The 13162-nt window shown below is 37.0% G+C and overlaps 1 long non-coding RNA gene across 2 annotated transcripts in view; it reads right to left on the reverse strand.

The window, feature by feature from the left end:
• LOC309483193 overlaps positions 1-13162 on the reverse strand; it is a 42269-nt gene that overhangs the window by 10136 nt on the left and 18971 nt on the right. For both annotated transcript variants that reach the window (XR_014200510.1, XR_014200511.1), the window contains exon 2: positions 7092-7324. This is a non-coding gene — a long non-coding RNA (uncharacterized lncRNA). The remainder of the gene's footprint in view (positions 1-7091; positions 7325-13162) is intronic.

Here is a 13162-nt window from a genome sequence, read left to right on the forward strand (position 1 = left end):
TGGCTCAATCTTAAGTATATCAAGCGACGAGAATACTTTTTGTGCGCAAAAACAAACAAAAATAACGACTTTATTCCACTATTCATTTCCTTCTCTCTGGGCCACTAGTTGGTTCGCGTAGTGTTTTTGCGCTGCGCGTCACACACATGACCAGCGTCGGCCAATAGTGAGCCTACGTGGTGACGTGTAACACAGACGCGCTGCGCAAAAACACTTACGAGGCCCAGAGAGAAGGAAATGAATAGTGGAATAAAGTCGTTATTTTTGTTTGTTTTTGCGCACAAAAAGTATTCTCGTCGCTTGATATACTTAAGATTGAGCCACTGTAGTCACTTGGACTATATTAACGATCTCTTTAATAACTTTTCTGGGCCAGCAAGTTTGGGCCACCTAGCAACCTACGGAGAAGTGATCAGCTCTCAGATTTCATCAAAAATATCTTAATTTGTGTTCCGAAGATGAACGAAGGTCTTACGCGGTTGTAACAACATGAGGGTGAGTAATTACTGACAGAATTTTCATTTTTGGGTGAACTAACCCTTTAACCATTTAATTCTAAAAGTAATTCTAAAAATAAATTACAATATTTTATTGCATGTACTATCTCATTGGTCACAAAGCAGAATGCATAATAATTATTATTAGTAAATAATTAAAAAAATGTTTTATTTAAAGTATTGTTTGAAATGAGACAGCTGCACCATCTCTCACCACAGGACACCACAAAAACCAGCTTCGAAACTAATGTCATCTACTCTTTAAAGCTCATATTTACTTATTCAACACTGTTACTGACATACAATTACAGCAGGCTTAAAGAGCAGGAGAACTAGTGCTTCCCTGCAAACTAGTCCAGCTCTCTCAGGCTTGTTCGTCAGCCAGAAGCTACTGGACTTATCTCAGCTCGAGCTCTGAAGAGGATCTCTTCTTGACAAGCCTGCTGAAGATAAAATTATCATATTTCACACCCATGTCTCTCACAATCTGGCAAGCAGAGAGCAGGTGGTTTGCTCTCAGGGGAATCGTGCCTGATGCACAGCACTATATCACCAAGCCACATCTATCAAATCCCTCTCTGCCTGGAGAGAAATGTTACAAGTGTGCCATTGTAGTCAAGTTTCATGAGACTTATCTAAATCTACTTGTCATGAAGTGTTGACAAATTCTAAAGGAACCATTTTGGTTTTACGACATGCTGAGAGACATAAAAATCTGGCTGATTGATCGCAGTTAGTTGATGTAAAAAAATGTCCATGGTGCAAATATCTGAAATGTACAGTCTGTCAGCTGTCATTGTTTGTGGAGGGCAAAGGTTAAGTGTCATTTTCAAACATGTCTGTATTATCTACCTTATGTCACATAAACAGATGGAATTTCTAATGTGCATTTTTACCCTGCTTTCAACAAATATTTGCACTGCAAAAAAACTGTTTCTTGATATATACAACAGCAAAACAGCATGACAGCAGCAACTTATTACCAATAATCAGCTATGTTCAATCAAAAACAGTTGCTGTAAAGAAAAAAAATGATCTCATCTTCCTTATAAAGGATGCTTAAACCAGCTGTTGGTTCAAGAATAATTCTGTCTCTCTGACTGAATGTGTGAGTCTCACTTTGGTGGAAAAAAACAAAAAACAGACAGATCTAGAGCTGATCTACAGTTAGACATCATGTTGAATAAATATGTACAAAACCTCTCTATAAATAAAATGTGTTTATTTTAAGCCCTTTTACTTCCACAACCAGAGAAATACTTTCTATGTACTGTAGCATCTTCAGTTATAGAATAAAAACACACACACACATACAGTATATATATATATATATATATATATACATACATACAGTATATATATATATATATATATATATATATATATACATACATATATATATATACATATATATATATATATATATATATTTATTTTTTTAAGCAGGTATTATGCAGGTCAGGAAAATATTTGTATGGTTAAAAATAATATGAGAAAAGCTTCAATATAATATAATATAATATAATATAATATAATATAATATAATATAATATAATATAATAAGCTTTAGTCATTACAGGCACTAGAAATGTTGCATTGTCATCACTGATATACGTACTTTTGCATGCGTCAAGTGAGTCATATATTTTTCTCTGACTCTAAAGTTTTGACAAGCCAAAGGAAATACTGGCTAAATAGATACCGACATCACAAAGAGATTGCCTTCCCAGGAAATATTAGAAATTTCAGCACACTCCCACAGAATTTCCATACCCACTTGACAAGTGACATCCATCAGTTGTGCCTCAGTGCGGCGTAGACCCAAAAAAACGCTGCAATTACTGCTCAGACCAATGCACAAAATAATTAGGGGGAAATATGTTATTCTCTGACATCATTTTACTTCATTCTCTTATTAAGCCTCATCCATCATGAGAAGTCAAGACTGACTGTTTCCTTTTCTGACAAACAACGGCTGAGGAACTGCACCCACCATCATTCTCAGGTTTGGACACATAAATGTGCCTCATTCAGCAACAGGCTCACGGAGTATGCGAGCGCTTCATTGCTAGGATTAATTAGCTGGATTTGTATGACAATGGGGCAAGTGACATATGCTCCGCGGTTATGGCAGTAAGTGTTAATGAGCTTTGGTTCAACAGGCAGGGAATGTTGAGTCCATCTATAACGCTGCAGAACAAAAGCTGCACACTGTCTCGACGCATCGAAGGTTGGGTGTTTACATTTCTCATGAAAGACTGTGATCCTTAATCGTGTCTTTCTGACATATGGCGACACGTTTCGCACAATGGCAGGATTTCTTGCTCGCATACTGAAGACGAATGTGTTGGAGAGCGGAATACATCAGGTCCATCTGTTGGACCACACAAACTTTAGTTATGAGGTTACAGCAGACATTAATTTAATCTGGCTACTTAAATGCAGTACTTTGTGGATGAGAGAAACTGGATCGAAAGCCTTTTGACTTGACCCACAAAGAAACACTGTTAGCCTCAAGTGGCTTTATGTTATTTTCCCCAAGTAGGGCTTGGGTTTTTCCAGTCTGAAAGAATAAATGTTTGGTGACTCATTAAATATTCACAAGAAAAAGCTAAGTTCAGACCAGAAGGAAGGAGCTTCGGGAGGTAATGAGTAACGATAATCACCAAAGCCATTTCCAGACAAATACATGCACATAATAATAAGACACTCAAGGGTGGATCAGCTATAAATAGAGCATCAACTGCAGATTGATTTGAGATAGGAGCTCTGAATCTGATTCAGCCGATAACTCCTCGGCAAAAACGCACATCTCTTCCTCTGGTATTCACGACACGATTGATTGGTAGATATGTGCTCTATTTTAAATCTCTCATAGAATTTAGTCAAAAGCAACTGGTCTATGTAATATGTCGGTATATCATGCTTACTTGCCAGCCAGAGCAGGACCACAGTGTAAATTTCTATTCCATTACATTATTACTGAAATTAGAATTTTAGAAATGGATCTTCCCAGGATACTTCACACAATGATCATAGAACTGTGATTCTGTCTCTGTGACAGCTGTAGGCTCAGTAAACAAACCATGATGCTTTTTTCCAATCAGAAAAAAACTCAATGTGCATGTGGGTGCTTCAACTTTTGGCCCTGTGGACTTTTAGAAAACAAACGCTCTTAAATCAAAATTCAAGCCTGATTGGAAATGATGCACAATAAAAATATTTTGCCCATAAGTGTTTTTTCATCACACGCAGCATATTTCGTCTCAAGAATGCATTAACACTGTTGTCTCCTTGGTAACCATGTACACAAACTTCTGTCTGGGAAAATCAAATAATATAATCTATAAATACTATAATATAACTGGCAAAAATGAATGAAGACATGATCATTCATTCAGACCACTGTAAACTTTATATTAAACCTGTTAGTTTTAATAAGAATCAATCCCTTGGAAACAAAAGTGCTCAGAATTGAAAAAACACCCACCCACAGGTTTGCTGATGTCTGGTAAAAGCAAAATGACAGAAGTCCTTTACAGGACCTTTAATATAAAAAATGCCAAAAATTGTTCCGGCGCTCCTGGTTGGTGGTACATTAACAGCCGGTACTATCCTGTTCCAAAAACCTCTGCATTACACCATTAAATGCATTACACCATTAAATGCACTAAAACCTAGTCTGTTCGGAGGCTACTGTGACATATCTGAGCCTTTGCCACAAATCCTCTTTCTCTTATGAATTATACATATTACAACCGATAAAAAAAATATATGAATGGCAATTAAAGACCACAGTCTTCAATTAAATTTCTATCCTGAGTTTATTAATAAAAGGTGTAGCTGTGCCATCTAATTTAAAACCATTAGAAAACCATAAAAAAAAAAAATCTGCAAAAGTCCAGTTAATGTTTAATTAGGTGCACTCACTGTATTTAAATGTACAGGATCAATGCGTTTACGTAAGCTGTCAGTGACAGATATAATACTGATCTGTCTCTTTTGTTTACTCTGGATTCTCCCCAGACCGCAATGGATCATTTGTTTATGTGCCTCTCGTTAAACTTGGCCTTCAGCCTGTTGTTACAATACACACGAGCATCTACATGTACGAGCAACACACTAGAACAAAGAATGTGTGCGAATAAACAAACATCAAAAGGTCTGAAAATCTGCCACTCTCTGGAACAGGATGGTGAGCGGTCGCTAGAGTCGTAGATGAAATTAGCTTGACTGCATAGCATTGCATGCACTAGTGCGCGTCTTTGATTCTAATGTCTGAGATTTTCTTGCTCTCTTTTTGTTGTTGTTATGGTTGTTTGATGTTTGACCCCTGTTCCTTGGATCCAGACGTTTCTCTCCCTTCCCTGTCTGTGTCTGGAGCATAATTAGCATCAGGTTCTTTTTCCATACTCTTTAGCTTTTGAAGCTTCTGTGTCCCCCCTCCCCAAAAGACTGTGAAAGGCAGTCTGATCTTTCTTGATTGTTCCCCAGAGTTCACTCAAACCGTGGAAAAACATGTCATTTGGCTGTCTATCAGCAAACCTATGAAATCAACCTAAATCAAGATTGAAACTCACATAGCAAACATGGTTAGTAACGACTTTGATTGGAATTTAAAATGATATCAGCTCCACAGTGGATCACAATGTGTATATTTGGAGTCGCATTGTACAGATTAAACAGCATTAGTGCTCTTCAAACACTCACATACTACATACTAACTGGCTAAAATGGAACCTCAAAAAGCATCCTACTTTTTCGCCAGTGAATAATATGAATTTGGACATATTTGGCTCACATACTGTTTTTTGTCCTACTATATAGCCTATATATTCAAAGATTTAATTCATTACCTTTACTTAATTAAATCGAAGAAAGTTTTTGCACACAATTTGTTGTTAATTCAAAATAAATCAGCTCAGTTGGGTCAACACAATTTAGTTACTATAGGTCAAATTAATTTACTCTAGCAAGTTTAACTTAAATTTATTATATTAGTCAACTGAACTTTTTTTATGTTGGTTGAACTGAATTTTTTTATTCATTGACTGAGACTTAATTTTCTTAAGTTCAAACAAGCAATTTCATTCAACATTATACAGAATGAATATAATGAGCAAATAAGAAAAGACTGGTTACGGATCACTGAGTGCACACCCTAATCACAGGCGACACTTTTCTGCATAATGGTAACCACAAAATTCTAAAATATTACAGAAACTAAATGTTCGACTTAACTGAACATTAAACATTAACATAAATAAACAACATCTTTCCCTTTACTGAAAAACAAATAAAATAACACTTTAATCCCTAAATTTACTCTCCTAAGATCCTCTCCTAAAATGGATATAAGGCTGATCGAAACCTTCGTGGTCTGAAATCCGATTACAATCAGGTGTTTGTTAATACATCTCTCAGCCTAAAAGATCAGATCAACTTTTGCATCCATTTCTTTTCTTTTTTTTTAACCATGGTAAGAAAAACAAAAAAAGAACAGTTATCATATTTTTAAATGTTACTGTATCTTTCATAGTTTGGAAAAAAATGTTTTATGGAAGTCTATGAGGCCCATCAACTGTTTGGTTACCAACATTCTACAAAATAACTTATTTTGTGTTCAGCGGAAAAAAATACATTCATACAGGTTTGGAACTTCAGAGTGAGTAAATGACAGAATGTTAATTTTTGGGTGAACTATCCCTTTAAATATGTAATCAATGTCATACATCTTTTTGGGTGTGCAAATTTATAAAGATATTTTGAGAAACTAGAAATATTGATGTGAGTCATATTGACACTAAAGTTTTCTTGAAAGCGATTGGTTTACCGCCCACTTCAGTGAGGTGCTATAGGACGCTTTCTGTGTAGTGACACAAAAACACTAGAAATTAAATGTATCATTTTTATATGTTAAAACTTTGTTTGGATCTGGTTATTCATTAGTGTTAGAATCAATAAAGAAGAAGCTGCATCTTCCATATTTGATTTCTTTTTTTAAAAAAGGAAAAAGGAATGGACTCAAAAGTACACTGACCCTTGTTTGTGCAACAGGTTATGTCAGCTGGTTTATATGCTGTTGTCTACTACAAATGTGTTATGATTTGAATACCGCCCTCATAAAAAACACAATCAATGGTGAAATATCCATTGCTTACATACAGTATATATGATGAGTCTATGCAAGTTTGCGTTGTTGCTATGAAAACCAATGTGAAAGTGGCCTGGCCACATATAACCTGCAAAGTCATTGAAACATTTTTTTTCCTTAAATTAAAAATGTAGTTAAAAAAATCTGATTTTTTTTCCCACCAAGCTTGTCGATTTATTTCTCACTGAGCAATCTAGGATTACATTCTCTGCTTATACTGTACATGCAATGCTGCTGTAAAATTTGGTCAAAAAGAAGGTATCTCAGTAGACAGCATAATTAAGCTGCCTACCTTCAGTAATAACCTTCGCAGACAGTGCACTAGGCTTTGGAACGGTTGCATTTTTGGAGACACCAGAAGGTTTTCACTAACTGTGTCATTCTCTTTACTACTGTCCAAATGTGAGGAAGTATAAAACTGGTGGCAAAATCTGCATTACCGTAGCTTTTGGACAGTGCAGCACTGTTTTGAGTGAGATGGTACCCGTGTGTGGTAAGGAGAAAGGGAAGTGACTCAACAGCTTCAGGCTGGCTGGCGGAGGCATTTGGGGTGGTGAGGGCGAGGTCAGCCAGCATGGACGGATCTGACAGCAGGCAGTGCCAGCTTGGCATCTCAGGGGCTCGGAACATGCTGCCAGCACTCCCTACAGGAATACAGAGGGACCACGCTCCTCTGGGAGGGAGAAAGAGAGAGAAACAAAGAGAGGGGTAAGGTGAGGAATGTTTGTGTACGTGTGAGAGAAACAGCGAGACAGAGAGAGCGAGAGAAAGCAGGAAGGAATGGAGGCCAAATCTGCTGCCCCAGAGTTTAGCACCACAGGCAATGGAAAGAGGGTAAAGACAAAAGAACAAACAAAGGCAAAGCTGCAGTGCTGCATGGCTGCAGGTTGTTGACATTTAGCTGAGCTCAATCCTCTATGTTTCCTCTCAGATAATGCATTGGCTTAAGCAACACTCTGGATCGTCAAGCAAAGAGACAGATTGCTCAGCTTAATCAAGTCTTTCTGAATAAAGCAATGTCTTTATTTGCTGCTTAAATAATTTGCACAGCAGTTTTGAATTTATACACTCATCCATATGTGATGCTAAAGATCTGGGAACGTCTACACTAAATTACAGAATGTCAGGAGCAAATGGGGAAATGCCACTCAAGGTTGTGGTTGCGTAGAGTATTATCATACATTTCTGATTACTTCAACTCTGTTAAACTCAAAATATATTTGATTAATTGGATCTTCGGGCACATTTATATCTGTTGACTTTTGATAGACACATTGTATTAAATGGATCTTATACACTTTTTACTATTGTATTTAACTATTGAATATAATTTATGTGAAATATATTTTTTGAACAGAGAAGTCATTTTTTCTCTCCAATTGGGGTCAGTGGTCATTCTATCCCAATGTTGTTTGGAGCCAAAATGTCTTCAGTCTATATAAGACGTTATATTTCGCAAAAAAAAACCCACTTCAGCTTAGTTTCAATAAATGGTCTCGTTGGGCCGGGGGGTGTGAGTTTTAAGAAGTTAGACTATGTCTAAATATACTTATAATGAGCACATTTATTACAAAAGAGCAAAGGGAATCTGGATTTGCATGTTTTGACTATAATATACAGTAGATTTTAGTTCATTAGGCAAAAGTCCAGTCTCACTCTATTAGAGTCCCAGATGAGCATAAAAAAAGTGAATTTTTGCTGCTTGGTCACTTTAGTGAAATAATATTATGCTAATTCAACACAATTCTTGAAGACTTTGAACATCACAACTTAACTTTATTGCATGCAAACTCAAATAAAAACCATTTCATTGGTCATAACCAGATGTGCATATCATGCAGACGAAGATCATTCGTCCATGCAGTTTATTTAGTTTTAGTACTGTACTAAACATTGCACACATATATATATAAAAATATATACAATTGTGTGATATTACTTTTCTGTTCCATTTCATCTAGCATAACAAAATAAAGTCCCCCTCCCTCCCTCCCTATCCTCATCTCTCTACCTCTACCTCTCTCTCTCTCACACACACACACATACTATCTCTCTCTCGTGAAAGCTATACAGTATGATTCATTATTAAACCAAGAGTATACAGTATCTCAAGCTTGTGGTGAGGTTCTCCAGTACCCCTTCGATCCCCTTGTAATTCCAGGGTGAAGCAAGAATTGGTTTTAAATTAGTTTCACGGTGAACACTTGAATCTCTCTCCCTTTCAAAGAGTGACCTCATTAAACAGATGAGCCACAGGGCCTGAGAGCAAGTACAAAAACATACACACACACACACTCATAGGCATACAAATACACACACACTGAAATCACAGACCAAGGTTATATTATTGCTAACCAAAACTATTATGATGAAAAACATTAAGATGAAAACTAGAAACAATATCACTGTTAGCTAAAATAAAAATAGGAGTCTAGTTTTCAAATGAACAAAAACTATACCATGAATGCAATACATGTACATTTATATTCAAGATAAACTAAATAAAAACGAATTTTCCAAAAGTCATTTTCAAAATAAAATAATTAAATGTATACACATACTATTTATGCATCATTAAAGGTAGGGTAGGTAATCATTTTTCTAAAAAAAAAACATTCCAAATTTGTTTAAACTGTCTTTATATACCAATACATAATTAAAATGTAAGTACTCTGAAAAAGAAAATTTAAAAATCGAGTGACTGTAGACCTTTTAATCTGCAATAAACACAGCTCATTATTTCCATTCACTCCACCCCCTCCCTTCTGAGCTCCTTCCAAAGCCACGCCCCCAAAACACATGAACGCGCGACGCCAAACGCTCAGGCTGGAACAAGACGCATTTATTACCTGAGACGAGTGGAGAGGAAGGAGCGCAGTACATACAGTGACATCATGTCAGAATCACATGTAATAAAATACCTAACTTTATCACTATGAATATAAACAAATAAGATTTCTTTTAGTACTCACTATCAAGCTAGCATATCGATAATGGTAAAGTTTCATTCGGTAACGAGCTATATTTATAAGGCAAAACTAAAAAACAGGTTGCATTGATACACGTTTTTCCATTACCATCAGTTACACTGTGATGAAGATGAATTTCGTGTAAGATTCATAACATATACGGTGTTTTGCATGTAAGAGTTTCCATGATGAAAACATTGTTGACTCTAATGAAGACTAACGTACACTCCGAGTCCGGAGAAAAGTACCGCATCGTCGGTTCGAGGACAGGTCCGGGGTTGAGGGCGAAGCAGAGGAGGTCGTTCAAGAGTGCGGGCAGGGTCCGAGGAAGTAGTTTTTGCCTTGTTTGCCTTCGCTGACTGCACATGCAGGTGCTTTGAGCTGAATATTTCCGGGAACGGTGACATGTGATGAGTGCACGCAGGGCAGCGCGCGCAGTGGGGCTCGGGGCGGGCACGAGACATGAAGGCATCTGATTGGTTCTTTACATTCGCACCGAATGGCAGTGATTGGTCAGAGTTTTTACTGTCCTGCAGCTGCTACAGAGGTCTGATTTTTTTAATTCCTTTTTCTAAACACATAATGTATTGACTACTATCAGGATGGAAGGACCATTTCACCCAGTATAAAAAAAAGTGTTTCTGAACAGGATTACCTACCCTACCTTTAAAACTAACATAAACTAAACTGAAACTGAAAACAGAATAAAACATTTCTAAATGCCATCAAAGACCAATGCAAAATTGTATTTCTGTTTGTTGCACATATGCACACAAACACAGAATAAGTTGCCTAAACATTTTCTGCATAAATGATGCTGATTAGTGTAGCCCAGTTACACATGAGCAGAAACAAGACAAATTGCCAAGTCTGTGGAAAATTCCTCTTTTTCCTCTCGGCAGTCGAGAGCTGACAGAGCAAAGGTCCTTAGAAACAATTCTTTGTCATCATTTTTTTAAATGTAAAACTCAAATTCAAAGACTGGCTCGTAATCAAATAAAGACGTTAGTGAAAGTCCATCCATCTTAAAGAGTTCAACAGCATAAAAACCGAAGCCTAATGAAGGGGGGGGGTAATTGGCTTGAACTTTTAATTTTTTTTGCAGCAAGACACCACTCTGTTTAAAGTAATGATAAATGTATTTAAGCTGAGCTTATGCTGACTGACATGAGATGCTAACAGATCAGTGTATAAGCGTTTTTAATTGCAATACCATGTTTTCATTTCAGCCAGGGTTGCAGTTTTGTGCTCTTTTTCTCTCACACAGAGCAGAAGCTGCAAAATGGAGACAAGAGAATGATTTGTATGCTGTTCACCTTTCAAATGCTGAAATCAAAGTATTATAGTATATAACAGAACTCTTAGAAGCATGTTTATAATCTTCACTTTAAACACTTAGGGTGGTTTTGTTAATAGATTGTTTAAAGGCTCTTGTTAAAAATCTAAATCTAACAGTCAACTGTACAATGTTTGAAATGTTGGTGTTTGTTGGGGAGGGTGTAACTAGGGCCCAGTTGTTCAAAAGTTCAAAAGAAAAAGGATTCTGAAATCAGATTGGATCACAAAATCCAATCTTGGTTTTAATCTGGATCAGATCATCACTTCATCAGTATGTGATGGTCAAAACTTTTTAGTAAGTTTGGGATACCTTTAACTGATCCAAAAAAAAAAAAAAAGTTTATTCTTATCCCAACAAAACGGTGGATTCAGGAACAGAAATGTAATAAAACTTTAAAATTGGTCAAAAAAAAAACAACAACAACATTTTTAGCATGATGGGCATTGTGCATTTAAAGCGGGTAAATGTAAAAGAACCACATCAAAATTGTTTGCATATGCCACATTTCCTGCAGCCAGCTGGTGCCACGAACCACATCAGCCACATCCATGAGATCTTTTTGATTTACATTAATTTAATGTCATAGGATGTTATAGGTCACTTTCAAATGAGTGTTAAGTTATAGTACTACATCTACCATGCTGTCATTATCATGTGACCTACCAGCATCAGGTGCGTCGCTTCACTGACATTCATAAACCCTCCCCTGTGGCCTCATGGGATAGTAAAGTGTCCATCATATGCACACTTCAGAATCTCGCCGGAAGTAGTAGATCATCTGGGTACTTTTTGCCTCTTCTTAACTGTGAATTCAGACTTCTTTTGTCACATACTGTTTTTTCGCCTGAAAAGTATGCGATTTCAGATGCAGCCAGTGTTTTGGATCGAATTAGTTGAGTGAATGATTAATTGAATCACTCATAATGACTCATTTGTTTAATACCTGAATGAATCATTCTGAATTTGGAACATCATTCTATTCTTCCTATTCCTGCCATATGAGATAGGCCTACGGTAGAATAGAAAGAGTAGTATTCTAGTATGTTTTTCTTTTTTCAGCATTAGTGTTTTTGAATGAATCAGCTGAGTGAAGAATTTCTTGACTCCTTCATAAAGACTTCTTTCATTCTTGATTGATTTCTAAATGACTGAGCAAATTATTCAATGAATCACTCATAAAAAATGTAACCAGAGGCGTTCCTGAATGAATTAGTCAATGACTCACTCATACAGACAGTCAATGTCGCCACCTATTGGCTTAACAATGTATCTACAGAAATCCCCACCACTAATAAATGCACAGACTGGAACTCTCTTAATTTATATACGGCATAGAACTAACTATTGTAGGCCTATATAGCCTCCAATGGCCTCTGTTGTTTTGGCAGTGTGAATTAGCATTAATTCTCTGTCACACAAATTGTTCTGCTCTTCTCCCTGGGACTTGTCCTGTCTTTTGTGTCCCCTGCAAGGTGAGCCCCCAGGATTGAGGTTTCACCATTTACATTGCTTCCCATGTCTCTGCCCTGACTGTTCTGTTTGCTCACTGACATTTGTGTGAGGATAGTTTTGGAGGTTTAGTATCAGCTGTACCCCTGGCTAATTTCCAGATGTGGCTTGTGCCTAACTCTCTTTTTCGCTCTCTCTTTCTCCAGGCTGAATAGTTTGTTCCTCGTTTCTACGCTCTCTTTCTCTCTCTCTCTCCATGTATTATTTTTCTTCAACTCTTTGAATGTACCCCGAGGCTCCACCCACAGATGCTGTTTCTCTGCTATTGTAGCAGATTAACGCACTTGTCACCGCAGATTATACCGTCAAATAGCCATTTTTTAGCAGCGGGAGTCTGACACAGCAGTGAATGAAGAAACTGCAGCGTCGTCATCTCTTCTAGAAATCAATAACGTGTGATCACCGGAGGAGAACGCCGCTGCAGCAGCACGGTGACACTTGAGTTCCGCAGCAGCCAGACAAGGAAATCTAGATTCAGCTCCACTTATATTCGAAAACTATCAGTCTAATCTAATTTGCTCACTGGGGATTCTGGAATTTAAGTTTTAAAAGTGTCTGACAATTGTGAAGGCCATTATATTTAACAAGAGTTCAAATGGGGCCAATAACTTTTCTCATTAGGTGTTTCTTCAACAATGGTCGTCAACCTTAGACTTAATAAACTGTCTTGAAACACTTTTCACAGTCTCACTAT

The sequence above is a fragment of the Leuciscus leuciscus genome (genome assembly GCF_965113295.1).
Source record: "Leuciscus leuciscus genome assembly, chromosome: 20".
Taxonomy (NCBI): domain Eukaryota; kingdom Metazoa; phylum Chordata; class Actinopteri; order Cypriniformes; family Leuciscidae; genus Leuciscus; species Leuciscus leuciscus.